The sequence below is a fragment of the Cupressus sempervirens genome, chromosome 2, assembly GCF_028749045.1.
Source record: "Cupressus sempervirens isolate cs-2001-9-10 chromosome 2, ASM2874904v1, whole genome shotgun sequence".
NCBI lineage: Eukaryota > Viridiplantae > Streptophyta > Pinopsida > Cupressales > Cupressaceae > Cupressus > Cupressus sempervirens.
Genome location: NC_143119.1, coordinates 92,074,827 through 92,095,310, shown reverse-complemented (window position 1 = coordinate 92,095,310; position 20,484 = coordinate 92,074,827). Strand labels below are relative to the sequence as shown.

General features: G+C 37.5%; 1 pseudogene; it reads right to left on the bottom strand.

Annotated features, from left to right (window-relative positions):
- Positions 1–20,484, bottom strand: part of LOC149571185 (septin and tuftelin-interacting protein 1 homolog 1-like) — a 122,780-nt pseudogene that overhangs the window by 57,165 nt on the left and 45,131 nt on the right.

Sequence of the window (20,484 nt, the reverse complement as noted above, 5' to 3'; positions counted from 1 at the left end):
ATGTTCTAATATTAATGTATGATTGTAATTGAAAACATAAACACTAAAATGGGGGGAAAAGAGAGAGAATAGAATGATACCTTTAGAATAGAGGAGATCGGTCAATGTACCACCACCTACATATTCCATTGCCCGATAAACATATTTTTAGTGGAGATTGTGTCATGCAAATGCACTATGTTTGGATTCTTCAAACATTGCATGGCTTTTATTTCTTTATCTATACTCTTCGGTATTCCTCTTTTCTTTTTCTCCAAGCACTTTATTGCATAGATTTTATCACTTTTGAAATCACTTGCCCTATATACATTTTCATACACACCTTTCCCTATTAGGATTTTCAATTTATTATCTCCAATCATAGTTGACATTTCCATGGCCACAATATATTTAATATTGATTACAATGTTCATCTAGTCGAGTAATCATAGTAGTAAATATTTCTCTTCCTTGACCGAAGAGGTGCAATAGTGTAGCCAATGGCGATTGGTCATGTCATTTTGATTTTATTTTCAAAAAATAGAGGATGTTTTTTATTATTAACTTATATAAAATAATGTTTTAGAGATTAATTACACTTTTATATTTTATTTCACAATGATATGTTAAGTTTAGACTAACTGTACATACACAGTTTGAATATTTTTTACATAATGCTTTACAGTCTAAATGCAATATAACTTTTAGTCTTACTTTGGTTACATAATATTTTTTTCCTTTATATGTTTCTTTTTAAATAAAGTGTATGAGGAAAAAATAAAAGCTTAATAAGAAATTGCAGATGCAATACATGACAAATTGCACAACTTATAGTCCTCTAGATATTTGGATATATTGCCACAAATTGTCACAAAGTGCATAACACTTTCTTGGATATATTGCCACAGACTCTCTTTCATGCCTTAAAGTCTGATCAAACTTTTGAATACCTATTTCTACCATATCTAAAATTAACTTCACATTTGGTTGTAACTCTAGCATAGGTGTTTGATCCTCAAACTTTCATTTCAGCATTCAAGTTTTCTCTTCATTATATGTTTGGTTTATCAATGATTTCCTCCAGTTTGATTATGGTGCATCTCAACTACCTAATCCAATGATGCAATCACCCATCTATCTCTAGATTTTGCAAGCACTTGTTGTTTTACAGAATCTAGATAGATATTAATAGTTCCAAAGCCATAAACTTGAAGACCATCATGTGTGCATCCCACTTTAGGGAAAAATTGGATGTCATGTTCTTGTGCATATGTTTTGATTGTTAGCATGAATTCTGATGATACTACATTGGGGGAGTATCCTAAGTATTGGAAAGTATTGATTGTTGTATTCATGACTGTATTTGTCATTGATGTCAACATAGCAATAATTTTGTAAAGATTGGAAGAATAGCAGTCAGTAATATTATGATGTGCAAAAGTTGAGGAAGAGTTAGATTATGCACAATCGAGGACATGTTCCTGAGGTTGTCCTTATGACATGGTTAAGAGGACTAAGTTTGAATCAAAGTTTTATGGAAGTTACAATTGATTTACCGAGAGTAACACAAAAATAGAGCATTTGTTTGGTAGTTTCTAATGTTTTCATTATATCTTTTAGCCAAGATATAATGAGGTGATGTGCAGATAGCCAGAGACAAAAGACAGTCAAGTGATGACATCAACAAGTGCGCAACACTTGGAGTCACAGATGTGAAGTTTTGTATAGATAGTGAGATGAAAGTGCTATTGTAATTGTGATTTAATTACTTATCTTATTTTAATTAATTGGGAAAGCCCTAAGGCCCACTCAAGGAATTATTATGAAGATTTGGTATAAAGGAAAGCTATTTTCTTGTTTGTCATGCAACTTGGATTAGAGGACCAAGTGGGATGTGAAGTATCAGTGTGCAGTGCAAGGAGTAGAATGCTTACTAAATTCGTGTAAGAGATCCAAGGGATCATTGGATGCACAGTATGAGATCTAGTTACAAGATCTGAAAAAGTAGAAGTCTGGTTAGTAGGGCAAAGAAAAAGGAAGGAAATACATTTTATTTCTATTATTCTACAAGGAATAATATAGAGATCATTTGGATAGTGGGTTCTTTGATCTTAGCCTTGAAGTTTTTTTGGGCAGTGAGTCCACCTATATTCTTTCACAACTCCTAACAGAGTTGGAATCTCCTAACAAGGATTCAAAGTCTCTTAACAGGAACTCATATGTATTGAATGTTATAAAAAACTCCTAATAAGGTCTATCCTCTAACAAATAATATTTATATTAGTACATCATCTTGTGGGTACCATCCCCACCAGAGTTTTCCCTCTGATCAAGGGTTTCCCTAGTTAACATATCTGGTGTTAATTGTGTATGAGTATCTTGTTGTGGTTTTAGTTAACATTACTCATATGGTTAGGATTATTTAAAGTTAATGATTGTGCAAATAGTTGTATAACTGATTCCCCCCCTATCTTAGTTATATCAGTTGACTATATATTCTAACATCAATCACTTCATTAAAACTACATTGTTGTGCACCCATGGAATTATTCAAGTGAATCCCACTTCCCATGGAAGCTAAGGCTTGCTATTGTGCCTCAAATTGGCATTGCTCAATCACCTTAACATAGCTTACATTCTCTCTAGCCCCAAGTTGTTCCACAGTCATACCCTCTACAGCTTGATTCATCATTTCAAGGAATACATTTAGCTTACTTCTTATCCTCTCATTAGCAAGAAGCTCGGGGAAAAATAGTCCTTTCCACCCTAAAAACTAGTGTGTTACTTGATTAAAATCAGGATTTGAACCAAGCCAATTATACAAAACCTACTACCACTTCGAAAAAAATTGTGCCTCCAACATTGATACCATATTATAAATGGGAACAACAGATGTCCAAGCCATAACCCAATTAAATTGGTCTAGTTGTTGATTATCTGGGTTGACTACAAATTCTTGTAGAACTGTCATCAAATTAGGTACAATAAAATGAACAATCACTTGTTCCTACCTAGCAGGATCAAATACAATTTTGCAAGATGATAAAATTGCATATGCAGATGCATCACTTGAATGCCACATATGAAGCACATTCCCCAACTTATAACAAATGGTTGGATATAAAGGCTCCATATGCTAGCCCAATAATGGAAGCCAAGGATGTAACTATGCATGTATTGGCATGCTCTCCTTGCGAGGATCCCAAGTATCTACTGATGTTGTTAATTTGAGCATCACTATATGATCCAAAATGTTATGAAGTACTAAAGTCAATAGTAACTTCTCCCATGTCTTCAAAAAATGTAGGATAGGTTCAGGGTCCCTTGACTCCCAAGAATTTGTAACAGCTATTCTCATTTTCAGAAGAATAACTTCAGTGAAGAGTTGAGTGTAAGGAGTTGAAGAGACAAGTTATGCATCTATGTAAATGTCATAATCACGAGGCTCATTCCTTTGTAGAAGCCTCTGCCACAATGGCAATACCTCTAAACCATGCAAAGGATGTATGTATGTGTGTGTGTATGTATGTATGTATGTATACAGAGAGATCTTATGGATTGTGGAGATCAATGGAGATCTAGGATTTCATTTTTGTGCCCTTGTATGTATGTATGTATGTATGTAAACAAAGATATTTTGGCACAATAAAAAAACAATAAAGCTCACTCAACACGTAGCATGGCCATAGATGTGATGACAATGCCTATTGGTAAGTATATTCCTATTTTTCTCTCTCATTTTTCATGTGTTTATTTCACTTGAACTATTGTTTCTTAGGGAGTATTTTGTAATATTGGATTCATTCTATGTAGGAGGTAATGAGGACATTCCTAGATGGACCTATCTAGTTTATTTTCTCATTAGCAATGAAGATGGACTTCCCCTGAGAATAGCAGGAGGCGATGAGGACATTTTAGGTACTTTAAAGATTGATCATTTCTTAAATATTTTAGATGTTAACAGGGAATTTAGATGTTGGCAAGCGGGGGGGGGGAATGAGCTTCCACCTTCATGTGGTTAGCCTTGATTAGTAGAGAATATTAAACTATTCTCAAAACCAAGTGAAGCTCAACCTTAACCTATGATTGCATGACAACTAATTGTGTGAATCTCTTGGTTTCACGCAATGCAGAAGAATGGCATAGTTCAATATGCAATCTCAATTCATATGCATATGACATCAAGTGGAGTTGAAAAATGCAACAGGTTTACATATTTGTTAGAGGTTTTTAATTAGGTAATTTAAGTTATAGACCATCACGAACATTGTTCATTATCGTCTATAATTTTAAAAACTTAATAGACCTATTAAATAAATGTAATCGTGTTGTATTTTTTCAGCTTCATATGTTGTCCATGCATTTCAACGCAGTTGCACATGCATTCTTGATTCAGAGTGGCAGAATCTTATTTTGGATTCGACAAATAAATGACATGCACTAGAATATGGGAAAATTATGTCACTTTTGCAAGTATGGAACCTTTTTTTTTACTTTAAATATTCATCCTTTCTTAAAGATTCTAGTTCAATATACAATCTCAATTCATATACATACGACATTAGGTGGAGCTGAAAAAACCCAACAGGTTAGCATAGACCTATTAGATAAATGTAAACATGTTGGGGTTTTTCAGCTCTACCTATTGTCCATGCATACAGAACACAGTTGCACGTGCATTTTTGATTTAGAGTGGCAGAATATTATTTTGGATGTGACAAAAAATGACATGCACCAAAAGATGGGAAAATGATGTCACTTTTGCAGGTCTAGAACCTTTTCTTGTACTTTAAAGATTGATTATTTCTTAAAAATTTTAGATGTTAATGAGGAATTTAGATGTTGTGGGGGCCGGGGGGGGCAAATGAGCTTCCACCTTCATGTGGTTGTTGGCCCTAATTAGTAGAGAATATTACACTATTCTTGAAACCAAGTGAAGCTCAATATTAATCTATGATTGCATGGCAACTAACTCTGTGAATCTACTGTGACCTATGAGAGCATCATAGCTCCCACAAAATTTCTATTACATGCCCATTGCTATGATGATGGATAGTGCCTATGGCTAGCCGTTGCTCCCATGACATTTTTGTCACTTTGACACCTCACGTGCAACGATGGCCCCAATAGTTAGTCGTTGCAATTGTGACGATGTAAGGATGAACTCTTGTTGTGGTCTTGCTCAAAGTCACGACAACTTTATCCATGGCAATTGCAATGAACTCCCCTATCATCACAATTTGTGATAGAAAAAGTCTGACACCCATCTAATGGGAGCTTAATCATGATGGTGTCGCTTGGGTAAAGGGTGGTCGTTGCAATTCAGGCCCAAATGTAGCTGTGTTATTTTTCTCTTAGAACCAATTTCTGAATTCTTCAACATAAGCTGTGACATCTAGCTCCTTTTGTTTTAAACATTGTCTCCTACTATATAGTTCAACTCCATAGTCCTCTAGTACATAAGTTTCACTTACCTTGGCACTCATTTTGCCCCATGAATTTATCATATTCTTACCCTCTTTGACTCTCTCTCCTTGGATGAAATTCCACCAACTTAGAGTTGCTCCTTTCAATTCTAACTTAGAAATGTTTATCTTGTCTTTCTCTTCCACATTCTCACATTCAAAGTATTTTTTTAGGGATTCTATCCATCTACAATAACATCAACATCCATCTTGCTTGAAAAGATGGGTAGGTCACCTTTGGCATCCATTTTCCCTACTCTTTCAAGGGCCTCTATGAAGTATCTCTAGTTTGCAAGTAAGTTCACCACCTCCTTCTCAAGAATATTTTTGTCTTCCCCTTGTTCTGCTTGTGCTACAAAAACCTTAACTCTAGTCTCCATCTAGCCCATCAAGTTTTCAAGTTCACCCATTAACCATTGATAAGTTTTCTCTTGTTATGATATCTTCTTTGCTAGTTCAACATTGGTGACCATGTTTGATGTCTCACCTTCAAACTCTAACCCTAACATAAAATCAAACAATTTCACAAGCTTTCCCCAAGCTCTGATACCAATTATGATGCAAAGGAATCAAATTTCAAACTCTACTCCTATGTTTCCTTATGAAAACCTTTCCAAGTCAATAAGTACAATGGTTGAAAACCTATTACAACATCAAATAAGGACTTGTGGCCTTATTTTTCATCTCAAATCCTCCTAAATACAATGTTCCAATCATTGGATTTCACTTATCAAATCAAACCACTAGATTTCCTTCACTGAGTAGCATTTTTTCCTAGTAACATGTGTTGTAGTTCCACAACACATGCCACATTTTCATCTTCAGAAATGGGGACCCCCTTTTTTTTGGGTCATAGAAGCTCATTCATCAGAATAGGGTATCTTCCAAGGTGTCCCAAGAAGTGGAAATGTTATAGTTTAGGTTTTGGAGTCTAGTCAATGAGCATTTTTTTTCAAAACCCTAGCACTAGTACATTGATGTTTATCTTTTGTGTAGGTCATCATGACATCCTCATCATCTATAACACACAAAAAAAACATGGTATTGCATGTGCATTTTCAAAACAGGTGCCTTGGAATTTCAGATAGAAGAAGTAGAAGGAGTTCAAGTATATGACAATGTTGGGCTATAAAGAGGGCATAAATTATTAGAAATATCAAGAATGAGTACACTAGAGTGCTCCCAGACCCTGTCTGAGAAAAATCCAAAAAAAAATTTCAAAACTGAGAGCTTTGATTTTTAGGTGAATTGAGCACCTTGCACACTTCCCTGAAGGTGTGCAAGTGCACAATTTGAAGATTTGGTGAAGAAATTGTCTCTAGAAGGTGCAGAGGTGTACATGTGTGCAAGTGTGCAATTTGAAGATTTGGTGAATGAATTGTCTCTAAATGTGCATAGGTGCACAGGTGCACTTTTTGAAGGTTGTTTTCTCAAGGTGTGCATGTGTGCATGCGCTTTTCTTAGAGGTGCGTCGATAGTTTTGAAGAAGCAGTGCACCAATAGTTAACTATCACTTGCTATTTAAGAGCATTCCATGCATCAGAAATGCATTTTGATGGTAGTTTAACTCCTAGAAACACGTAGAGAAGGCCAAGCTTGCATTTTTAGAAGTCTCGGTGACTCCCAGATCTTCTCATGGCTTCTATCTTATTATCTTCTCATTATTTTATTGTTTTAAGTTAGGTAAACGCTCATGCACCCATTAATTGATATAAATAAGGGTGGAGACCTACTTAGCACCATTTAGAGAGTTGTTTTGTATATAATTAGATTTGTTTTATTAGTTTTTAGCATGAGTTTTCATTTTAAGAGCTCTCACTCCTACCACAAAGTGAGGAGATGATTTCTTATAAATACATGGATGTATTATGTACTCTAGACCATTATTTTGATGCATTAATATATGTTATTAGTGCTCTCATTCTATTATTTTTGTCGTAGTGTGTTATTTCTGTGAATGCATGTTCATGAATAATAATGGACCCAATGATTTTATTGTATTGTTATGATTGTTCAACCTTTTAGTTCTAGTGCTTGCCTCATGTTAACGAATTCTGCTAACATATCAAGTTGGAGAAAAGGTCACCTATTATTCCTGCATAGCTTATTGTCTCACATGAGTGCACTTTTTGTGGCCTTGTGATTTGATGAGAAGTGAAACATATTTCGATTTATATTGTGATACATTACTCTTATTTTTGTTATCTGCGACTCGAGATGTCGAGACATTATCTGATGCTTAGAACATATTTTATTATTTCATGTTGTGTGATGTTATTTCCAGATATATTTGATGATTGTCATTTAATGATCATGTATATGTATGTTGACGAAATCAGTAAAATTGAGATTTGATTTAAGATATTTCAATGGTTAAGAATTATGTAGGATGAAGAAACTCTTATTTGATGCATATTTTAATTTATGAAAATTTTTGATACATATACGTTTATATACATGTAATTTTTGGGACTACTGATGTGTGTAATGAGTGTGCAGATATTTAGCCGAGAAACCCTATGGAGGAACAAAACTGATCTCCATGTGCTAAAATTTGGAAACCCTATTGTTCGTAATTATGTTCTTTCAATGTCGCTTGACACTCGTAAAATGTTATGTGCTTCGGTATGCTGGTTAGGGTTAATTGTTTAACCTTTGGTTTCAAGTTAGTGTCAATTTTCTATTAGATTCTTAATGAGGGTTAGTCATCCCTAATTCGATTTAGTGCTAGATTGCAAGTTAGAGTTGTTAGATAGACCTATTTTATCTCTAGATTTTTATTTGACTCTAACCTCTTCCCTAAGGCTTTAAAACATTTTTTTATTCTAACCTAAGGGTATGGGTATGGGTTAGGGGTCTTTTCCAACCCCTAAGACCCTAGCTTTGACTTTTGAGGGCACTCAAAAAGTCCCTTTTTGCCTTTGTGCGAAAATTGCAAGTGGTTGTCATGAGTTGTCTTACCCCACCTCCTTTTAGGGTTTAACCAAGGTGTAGGTTGAGTTAGGAGTTTCTAGTGTGGCTAGTGGGTGGAAATAGTTATTTCTCCTTTTGGGTGGTTGAGTTGGAGGCTTATTTAGAGGCCTTCCTTGGTCTAGTGGTGGGGTTACCCAATCTCTACATTTAGAGAATATTTCTTGAAGCTTGAAGGAAGGAGGGATACTCTACTCAAATTTGTTCATTGCCATTACCTCCTTGAGAAGGTAGGAAACTCCCATCTCCCTTATTCAGTTTTTGTGTTTTGTTTCATGTTCTTCTTACCTTGTTGTTGTTTTACTGTTGTATGGTTGTGGGTATGTTGGGAAGATTTGTAAACCTTGTTTCTTTTGGTTGTTTCCTTTCTTGTTTATGTTTGCAATTTTGAGTTCCTTGCATTGGTGTTTTGGTATTACTCACCCTAGGAGAGGGCAGAAGTGACCAATTTTGGGAGAGGTATGTTTAGTTGGACTCCAACCTGTGTAGAGTCTCTTCTCAGGATGAGAAGAGGGATAAAGGGTAGGGTGTTATGGGCCCCTACCCGTCAGCACAAACCTGGTATGAGTATGGCAAGTTTAAATGGAAGAACAGAAGTTCTTGGTGATTGGCCCCAATTGGGCATTTGAATTGGTGTTGTGATTGACTTCTCCAGTTGGAAGAATCCACCTCTCCCTAGTCTTGATTCACTGTGAATCTTATTGTGTAAACCATGTATGACTATGCATGCTTGATGTTCTTTTGGTTCTGCTTGGTTGTCACCCGATCAGTTATTGGTTTCCTCCATGGTTCTTGAAATGAGATTTAGAAGACATTACAAACTCCTTGATTTGGATCATGAAGAAAATTTGATAAAATTATTGAAAATTGGGATTGAGATCCTATTGTAAATTGTATTGTTTAAACCTTATAATATATGGCAACGAAGCCGAGTTTTCTTCCTGATTCTTTCCCAGCTGAGCCTTGAATCAAGTTGATAATAAAATAAGTGATTGAGTAAATTTACTTCTCTTAAAATTTTCGTATTCTATGTTGTCATATGAATGTGTATCAAAGATAAGATGCAACAATGATGTTCAATTATACATGATTCAATTTCTGATGTATGGTGATGCCTCATTTCATATGGGCGGTAGAGAGAGATGTTGCTAATCCATGTAAATGTATGGTGTCTTTATCAAGTTTGAAATGATTTAGTTCATGGTTGATTGTGTTGAAAATAAATTTGCAAGAACATGTAGGAAGAATTATATCAAGAGATCCAAGCTAAAATTGAAACATGATAGAGAAATAATTTTGTGTATTTTGATACTCCTTCCAAAAGGAATGGAGCATTATCATTTTGATCTCTCTTATTTTCTCAAATGCCTTAAGACTAGTTTAGTCATTATGTTGATCCATCAGTTTTATTAGATAGTTAAATGAATACGTAGATGGTTATTTCATGTGATGTGGTATTATTGAAATGCATGGCCATTTGAGGTTCATGGAAATAATGAATTAGAAATTCATAAGAGAATGCATACACCTATTGTGGTAATATAATTGCAAAAGAAAAATATACATTGAGTTTCAAGAGAGAGTAGAGAAATTATCAAATAACCCACCTACAGGATGCTGGAGTTTGTATGAGAGAATGTGATAATCTTTGGTTTGCAACAGAGAATATTCTAAGAATCTATTAGTGTGTAAAAATTAGAAATAAAACAATATATATATATATATATAAATGATATCTAATAAAATGCATAAGTTATTAAACCTTTATAACTTTAATATTTTTTTAAATATCATTTCTTACCATAAAAACTTTATGCCATCAATGCCCAGCTTTCTCTCCTTGGGCGTCAATCTTAGAAATGTATATTTTAAAGGGGTTTCTTAAAAAAAAATTTGGATTGCAAGTCTTGGGTCATCACATGGGATGACATCATTCTGACCTTGTCCCATCCCTCCCCCTCATCATTTGGAAATGGACACAGGTGTTGGGGAAAGGCATTTAAGTTTAGTTGGTTTAGCACGCTAGCAAGCATACCCTCGCTTATGCCCAACCTTGAGCCATGAGTAGTGTTGACCTCCCACTTGGGCCAGACTCAGGCCTGGGACAGTATGTGCCGAGTCAGACTCGGGCAGCGCGCGGCCTGGAGATGTGAGGGCCTCGTGGGGTGGGGCAGGCCTAGGAGTAGGGTGGGCTTAGGGGGGTTGGTAGAGTTAGTAGGTATGTAAGGGGGGGAAAAGCTTAGAATAGGGGGGGGGGGCTAGTTGTAGGTGGTTTCTTATGTAAGTTTTCTTTTAGTGTGTTATTAGTATGTTTAATTAGTTATTAATTATGTTAAGTTGTGTTTTTTTATATTTTATTAAATATGATAGAATGTTAAGAGTATAGTTTAGTTGTAGTTAGATTAGGAGATAGTGTTAGGTTGGTTTTAAACTTCAAGTTTAGTCTTAGATTAGTTAGTTATTTAATTATTGGATCTTAGTTTCATTATTAACATTATTTATATATATATATATATCTAGTTAGTTTAAAATGAAATCTTAATTGTTAAAGAATAATTAGTTGAATTAATAAAGTTTAAGGTTATCTTATGTTTGTCTAAGGGCGTTGTTCGTAATCGTTAATATTTCTGTTGTTACTTAGTTATGTTTAAATACTAATTAGCTAGTTTTAATTTAAATGTACTCCATTTGTTTGACCATTAAGTAGATTAAATTATCGATTAATTGGCTATTTAAATAAATTTTAAGGTAGTTTTGACTGATTTGTTATTGCAAGAAATTTTAGATCCGTATTCATGTACATTGTTATGTAAGTAAATTTGATTGCATATCATTGCAAATTAATGTAAATGTTAAAACCAATAGAAAATGTTGGATTGTTTCCTTTATCCTTTGGTCAAAGTTAAGTGTAACTTACATCTCTAATATCTTTTGATAGGTTTAATTCTTAAAGGGCATAACTTAAGATTGATACCAATCTAGTAACAAAAGTTTCAAAATCTTAACAATATAATTACCGTCATGTTTATAACCTTAAGACGTAAAGTAAAGAACCTGTACTAAAACTAATATCAATCATTTCAAACCTAGGGCATTTTTAATTATTAATTCAAAATAATTGTGTGTGTGTGTTTTTGCCTTCAAGTTTTGGGCATGACATTTTGGTATTAGAGCCAGGTTGTTTCAACACTAGGAACCTTAAACCATTATGCTTCCTAAACTTAACTCAAACTTTTAATGGTGTAGATGCCACCTGTTACTCGCAACCGGCGAGGCAGAGGTCATAAGACTGGGGGTGGTAGAGCGGGACAAGAGGGTGGACCACCTCCACCACCACCTCCCCCACCACTGAACCCTAACCAGGACATAATTGATGCACTCCAAACTTTGATCGGTGTAGTTCAGCAGAGAGTGGTACCTATAGTTTAGCCAGTCCAGCAGATTCTAGTAGTGGAAGCAGAGGGACCCGGAGGCAGCGGGCTCAGAGTCAAAGAGAGGACTAGGAGTCCCCCACTAAGGCAGATAGAGGGTCAGGGTGATCACGAGGAAGAGTCCATACACCAGAGAGAACCCCCTTTTGACAGACCTCCTAGGCATGTAGGGGATGACATCAGGGAATTGATTCGACTCGGACCACCATTGTTTATCGGTACCACTGAGGGTTCAGTAGCAGAGGCATGGTTGCAGAGCTTACAGCGGTGCTTTGGGTTACGCCCTTATGGGAGTAATCTAAAAGCACGACTTGCAGTTCATCAGTTGAGAGGGGATGCCTCCAACTGGTGGCATCAGAAGGAGATCATTGGTGGAGTGAGGATGGACACCCTCACATGGGAATCTTTCCTAGAAAGATTCTGAGAGAGATACTTGTCAGAGCATTTCTGACAGAAGCAGATAGAGGAGTTCCATTCTCTTTATCAGAGAGGCCTTACAGTGGCTCAGTACGAGAGTAGGTTTCTCGAGCTCCTTCCCTATGTGGAATACATGAAGGACGAGAAACTACAGGTGCATCGCTTTATCATGGGTCTGAATTTCTCTCTTCAGGGCCCAGTTAGGATGGCCTTCCCTACCACTTTCAGACAGGCAGTGGAGATAGCACTAGTTGCTGAGGATACTCGAGGGAGGCAGGAGTCACGGGATCGGCCTCAGAACTGAAAATCCTTCTAGCAGAAACCCCCTTGGAAAGGGAATCAGAATTATACAACAGGGTTCTCTAGGGGCCAATAGTCTCAGCAGCCAAAACCCCAGCAGCAACAACAGTAGAAACCTTCTCATGGTTATCAGGGCTCTAGGCCCAAGCAGTGGTAGTCACAGGGTCCTAGGCAGGAGCAGAAAGTACAGGCCCCACAGTCTCAATCAGTGAAGACTCAGCAGTCTTCTAGGGGAGGTTTCAGTAGATCTAGCAGATCAGAAGGCCCACAGCAATCTGGGTCACAGGGTGCACGATCATATTCTCGTGGACCATGCTACACTTGTGGTGGCATGGGTCATATAGCTAGGGAGTGTCCACAGGGACAGGCATCCAGTGGTCAGAGCAGGGCTTTTTCAGAGCCGACAGTTGGTGACATGGGTAGATCCCATAGAGTTTTTGCAGCGGTTGACAACCGCCAGGCTGAGCATCAGGCCACAGTTATCGAGGCTACAGGTATTATATAGGGCCATATGGTTGCAGTTTTATTTGATTCCGGAGCTACTGACTCTTTTATATCTCCATTTGTGGTGGAGCGTTGTGGGCTAGTGGCAGTTAGACAGGATGTTAGTTGGGAGGTAGAGTTAGCCTCAGGAGTTAGAGTGTCAGTTAGTTCCATGGTGCGGAGTTGTCAGATGCAGATTGGAGACATGTCCACTAGGACTGACCTGCGCATTACCCCTCTAGGTTCTTATGATGTTGTCCTTGGCATGGATTGGCTTTGTGCCCACAGCGCCAAGGTGGATTGTCGACAGAAGAGGGTGGAATGTGTGGATAATGATGGTATCTCTAGGGAGATCTTCAGAGTGAAGAGGCCAGTGTCCCTTCGTATGATTTCCGCTATGCAGCTTAGACGGTGCATGCGAAAGGGTTGTCAGTTATTTGCTATCACTATCAGTGACTGATAGGAAGAATCAGAAAGGGAGCCATCCCTTGATTTTCCAATCCTTCAGGAGTTTGCAGATGTGTTTCCCTCAGAGCTTCTTGGTATGCCTCCACCGCGGGCAGTGGATTTCCACATAGACCTAGTGCCAGGAGCTGAGCCAGTTTTGAGAGCACCTTATAGGATGACTACTCATGAGCTTAGTGAGCTAAAGGCTCAGTTAGAAGAACTCTTGGAGAAGGGGCATATACGACCTAGCGTGTCACCTTGGGGTGCACCAATGATTTTCGTCAAGAAGAAGGATGGATCACTAAGGTTGTGTATTGATTATCGACAATTGAACAAGGTGACCATCAAGAACCGATATCCTCTTCCCAGAATTGATGATCTCTTTGACCAGTTATAGGGTACCCGAGTATTTTCAAAGATTGGCCTAAAGTCGGGTTACCATCAGTTGAGGATTGTGGATGGTGATATCCCCAAAATAGCTTTTCGTACTAGGTATGGCCACTATGAGTTCATCGTGGTACCTTTCGGCCTTACGAATGCTCCAGCTGTATTCATGAGCCTCATGAATGGAGTATTTCGTACCTTTTTGGATAAGTTTGTGGTTGTGTTTCTTGATGACATTTTGATTTATTCTCATGATGAGAGAGAGCATGAAGAGCACCTGAGACAGGTATTGCACAGGCTGAGAGAGAATCAGTTGTTTGGCAGCTTGTCAAAGTGTGCATTCTTCAGACCTAAGATACATTATCTGGGTCATGTCATATCAGGTGATGGTGTCTCAGTAGACCCATCAAAGATCAGGGCTATCATGGATTGGCCAGCACCCACCAGTGTTACCGAAGTGAGGAGCTTTATGGGGCTAGCAGGTTACTACCGACGCTTCATTTCAAGATTCTCTAGGTTGGCACACCCCATCACTTCTCTTCAGAGGAAGGGAAAGAAGTACGAGTGGACGGAGAAGTGTGGTAGATCTTCTGAAGAGCTCAAGAGAGCCCTCACGAGTGCACCGATTCTCGTAGTACCAGATCTTGTTGCAGATTTTGTGGTGTGCACCGATGCATCTTTAGATGGTTTAGGAGCAGTCCTTATGCAGGAAGGACGGCCTATTTCCTTTGAGTCTAGGAAGTTGAAGACTCATGAACTCAATTATCCTACTCATGACCTAGAACTAGCAGCAGTGGTTCATGCCTTCGTGAGATGGCGACATTTCCTTCTGGGTCATAGGTTCGAACTTCATTCCGATCACCAGAGCTTGCAGTACATATTTTCTCAGCCGAACCTTAATGCTAGGAAAAGAAGGTGGATGGAGTTCCTTTGTGAGTATGATTTTGATGTTCATTACATCAAGAGAAAGGAGAATGTGGTTGCAGATGCCCTAAGTAGAAGGCGCCATGAACTTTCATCTGTGACTACTTGCACTGACTTGAGAGAGCGGATTTTGCAGCACTTATCAGCTGATGAGCTTTATGCAGAAGTAAGTCAGTTAGAACATTCTCAAAGACCCTTGGAAGGGAAGTTTGTAGAGTATTCCTTGGATTCTGATGGACTTTTGCGACATAGGGGACGTATGTATGTACCTTCCATTGGGGGTTTGCGCGAGCTCATTGTACTTGAGGCTCACAAAGCACCTTATGCAGCACACCCCGGTGTTAAGAAGTTACATGCAAATTTGAGGCAGTTGTATCATTGGCCAGGCATGAGAGTGTAGATTGCTAGCATATTTGCGAGATGCCTCGAGTGCCAGAGGGTGAAGGCGGAGCACCATCATCCTGGCGGGCTTCTCCAACCCCATGAGATTGCAGTGTGGAAATGGGACACTATATCTATGGATTTTATTGTTGGTCTTCCTATGTCATCTCGTCGCCATGATGCCATTTTGGTGATAGTCGACACATTGACCAAGGTTTCCCATTTCTCACCCGTGCGTACTACATTTACAGCACGAGACATAGCTCAGGTGTTCTTGCGGGACATTGTTAGACTTCATGGTGTTCCCCGTAAGATCATATCTGACAGAGACTCCTTGTTCACTTCTTCATTTTGGAGAGAGTTGCAGTTGGCTTTGGGCACTAGGCTCAATTTTAGTACAGCGTACCATCCTCAAACCGATGGCCAGACTAAGCGAGTGAATCAAGTTTTGGAGGACATGCTACGTATGTACGTGATGGACCATCAGGTCAAATTGGAGGAATACCTTCATCTTGTTGAGTTTTCCTATAACAATGGGCATCATTCTTCCATAGGTATGCCGCCGTATGAGGCTTTGTATGGGAGACCGTGCAGGACACCCTTGAGTTGGGATAGGATCGAGGATCGAGTATCCATTGGTCCCCAGTTAGTAAAAGAGATTGAGCAGCAGGTGACCCTGATTAGACAGCGCCTGAAAGAGGCACAGGATAGGCAGAGAAAGTATGCAGATGTGAAGAGGACAGATCGAGAGTATCAGGTTGGTGATCTAGTGTTCTTGAGGGTACGACCACACAAGAGTCCGATTCGTTTCGGAAAGGGCTCTAAGTTGCCACCCCAATTTGTTGGGCCATTCGAGATCCTTGAGAGGATAGGACCTGTTGCATACTGTTTAGCTTTGCCACCTAGCCTGTCACGCATCCACGATGTGTTTCATATTTCAGTACTTAGAGGATACATTTATGATGAGTCTCATATTATTGATTGGAATACTTTACAGGTAGAGTCAGACGGGCAGCTAGCACTGGAGCCTATCTGCATTATTGCTCTACGGACCCTAGCACTTCGAGGCCGAGAGTTGGACCAGGTTAGGGTCCAATGGGATTGTTACGATGAGGTCACAGCTTCATGGGAGGATGCAGTGCAGATGCAATCTCAATACCCGTACCTTTTTGATGAACTCCAGGAAGAAGTTCATGCCTAGTGGGGGAGGATGTGAGGCCTCGCCCCGACCCATCGTAGCATAGTAATACATTACTCTTATTTTTGTTATCCGCGACTTGAGATGTCGAGACATTATCTGATGCTTAGAACATATTTTATTATTTCATGTTGTGTGATGTTATTTCCAGATATATTTGATGATTGTCATTTAATGATCATGTATATGTATGTTGACGAAATCAGTAAAATTGAGATTTGATTTAAGATATTTCAATGGTTAAGAATTATGTAGGATGAAGAAACTCTTATTTGATGCATGTTTTAATTTATGAAAATTTTTGATACATATACGTTTATATACATGTAATTTTTGGGACTACTGATGTGTGCAATGAGTGTGCAGATATTTAGCCGAGAAACCCTACGGAGGAACAAAACTGATCTCCATGTGCTAAAATTTGGAAACCCTATTGTTCGTAATTATGTTCTTTCAGTATCACTTGACACTCGTAAAATGTTATGTGCTTCGGTATGCTGGTTAGGGTTAATTGTTTAACCTTTGGTTTCAAGTTAGTGTCAATTTTCTATTAGATTCTTAATGAGGGTTAGTCATCCCTAATTCGATTTAGTGCTAGATTGCAAGTTAGAGTTGTTAGATAGACCTATTTTATCTCTAGATTTTTATTTGACTCTAACCTCTTCCCTAAGGCTTTAAAACATGTTTTTATTCTAACCTAAGGGTATGGGTATGGGTTAGGGGTCTTTTCCAACCCCTAAGACCCTAGCTTTGACTTTTGAGGGCACTCAAAAAGTCCCTTTTTGCCTTTGTGCGAAAATTGCAAGTGGTTGTCATGAGTTGTCTTACCCCACCTCCTTTTAGGGTTTAACCAAGGTGTAGGTTGAGTTAGGAGTTTCTAGTGTGGCTAGTGGGTGGAAATAGTTATTGCTCCTTTTGGGTGGTTGAGTTGGAGGCTTATTTAGAGGCCTTCCTTGGTCTAGTGGTGGGGTTACCCAATCTCTACATTTAGAGAATATTTCTTGAAGCTTGAAGGAAGGAGGGATACTCTACTCAAATTTGTTCATTGCCATTACCTCCTTGAGAAGGTAGGAAACTCCCATCTCCCTTATTCAGTTTTTGTGTTTTGTTTCATGTTCTTCTTACCTTGTTGTTTTTTTACTGTTGTATGGTTGTGGGTATGTTGGGAAGATTTGTAAACCTTGTTTCTTTTGGTTATTTCCTTTCTTGTTTATGTTTGCAATTTTGAGTTCCTTGCATGGGTGTTTTGGTATTACTCACCCTAGGAGAGGGCAGAAGTGACCAATTTTGGGAGAGGTATGTTTAGTTGGACTCCAACCTGTGTAGAGTCTCTTCTCAGGATGAGAAGAGGGATAAAGGGTAGGGTGTTATGGGCCCCTACCCGTCAGCACAAACCTGGTATGAGTATGGAAAGTTTAAATGGAAGAACGGAAGTTCTTGGTGATTGGCCCCGATTGGGCATTTGAATTGGTGTTGTGCTTGACTTCTCCAGTTGGAAGAATCCACCTCTCCCTAGTCTTGATTCACTGTGAATCTTATTGTGTAAACCATGTATGACTATGCATGCTTGATGTTCTTTTGGTTCTGCTTGGTTGTCACCCGATCAATTATTGGTTTCCTCCATGGTTCTTGAAATGAGATTTAGAAGACATTACAAACTCCTTGATTTGGATCATGAAGAAAATTTGATAAAATTATTGAAAATTGGGATTGAGATCCTATTGTAAATTGTATTGTTTAAACCTTATTATATATGGCAACGAAGCCGAGTTTTCTTCCTGATTCTTTCCCGGCTGAGCCTTGAATCAGGTTGATAATAAAATAAGTGATTGAGTAAATTTACTTCTCTTAAAATTTTCGTATTCTATGTTGTCATATGAATGTGTATCAAAGATAAGATGCAACAATGATGTTCAATTATACATGATTCAATTTGTGATGTATGGTGATGCCTCATTTCATATGGGCGGTAAAGAGAGATGTTGCTAATCCATGTAAATGTATGGTGTCTTTATCAAGTTTGAAATGATTTAGTTCATGGTTGATTGTGTTGAAAATAAATTTGCAAGAACATGTAGGAAGAATTATGTCAAGAGATCCAAGCTAAAATTGAAACACAATAGAGAAATAACTTTGTGTATTTTGATACTCCTTCCAAAAGGAATGGAGCATTATCATTTTGATCTCTCTTATTTTCTCAAATGCCTTAAGACTAGTTTAGTCATTATGTTGATCCATCAGTTTTATTAGATAGTTAAATGAATACGTAGATGGTTATTTCATGTGATGTGGTATTATTGAAATGCATGGCCATTTGAGGTTCATGGAAATAATGAATTAGAAATTCATAAGAGAATGCATACACCTATTGTGGTAATATAATTGCAAAAGAAAAATATACATTGAGTTTCAAGAGAGAGTAGAGAAATTATCAAATAACCCACCTACAGGATGCTGGAGTTTGTATGAGAGAATGTGATAATCTTTGGTTTGCAACAGAGAATATTCTAAGAATCTATTAGTGTGTAAAAATTAGAAATAAAACTATATATATATATATATAAATGATATCTAATAAAATGCATAAGTTATTAAACCTTTATAACTTTAATATTTTTTATAATATCCTTTGTTACCATAAAAACTTTATGCCATCAATGCCCAGCTTTCTCTCCTTGGGCGTCAGTCTTAGAAATGTATATTTTAAAGGGGTTTCTTAAAAAAAAATTTGGATTGCAAGTCTTGGGTCATCACATGGGATGATGTCATTCTGACCTTGTCCCATCCCTCCCCCTCATCATTTGGAAATGGACGCAGGCATTGGGGAAAGGCATTTAAGTTTAGTTGGTTTAGCACGCTAACAAGCATACCCTCGCTTATGTCCAACCTTGAGCCATGAGTAGCGCTGACCTCCCACTTGGGCCAGACTCAGGCCTGGGACAGTACGTGCCGAGTCAGACTCGGGCAGCGCGCGGCCTGGAGATGTGAGGGCCTCGTGGGGTGGGGTAGGCCTAGGAGTAGGGTGGGCTTAGGGGGGTTGGTAGAGTTAGTAGGTATGTAAGGGGGGGGAAAGCTTAGACTAGGGGGGGGGGGCTGGTTGTAGGTGGTTTCTTATGTAAGTTTTCTTTTAGTGTGTTATTAGTATGTTTAATTAGTTATTAATTATGTTAAGTTGTGTTTTTTTATATGTTATTAAATATGATAGAATGTTAAGAGTATAGTTTAGTTGTAGTTAGATTAGGAGATAGTGTTAGGTTAGTTTTAAACTTCAAGTTTAGTCTTAGATTAGTTAGTTATTTAATTATTGGATCTTAGTTTCATTATTAACATTATTTATATATATATATATATATATATATATATATATATATATATATCTAGTTAGTTTAAAATGAAATCTTAATTGTTAAAGAATAATTAGTTGAATTAATAAAGTTTAAGGTTATCTTATGTTTGTCTAAGGGCGTTGTTTGTAATCGTTAATATTTCTTTTGTTACTTAGTTATGTTTGAATACTAATTAGCTAGTTTTAATTTAAATGTTCTCTATTTGTTTGACCATTAAGTAGATTAAATTATCGATTAATTGGCTATTTAAATAAATTTTAAGGTAGTTTTGATTGATTTGTTGTTGCAAGAAATTTTAGATCCGTATTCATGTACATTGTTATGTAAGTAAATTTGATTGCATATCATTGCAAATTAATGTAAATGTTAAAACCAATAGAAAATGTTGGATTGTTTCCTTTTTCCTTTGGTCAAAGTTAAGTGTAACTTACATCTCTAATATCTTTTGATAGGTTTAATTCTTAAAGGGCATAACTTAAGATTGATACCAATCTAGTAACAAAAGTTTCAAAATCTTAACAATATAATCGCCCTCATGTTTATAACCTTAAGATGTAAAGTAAAGAACCTGTACTAAAACTAATATCAATCATTTCAAACCTAGGGCATGTTTAATTATTAATTCAAAAAAATTGTGTGTGTGTGTTTTTGCCTTCAAGTTTTGGGCATGACAACTATCGACATATAAGGTGGAAATACTATAAATTTGGTTGTTTACACCATATATTATTAATATGATTTCTATAAAGACATTACCG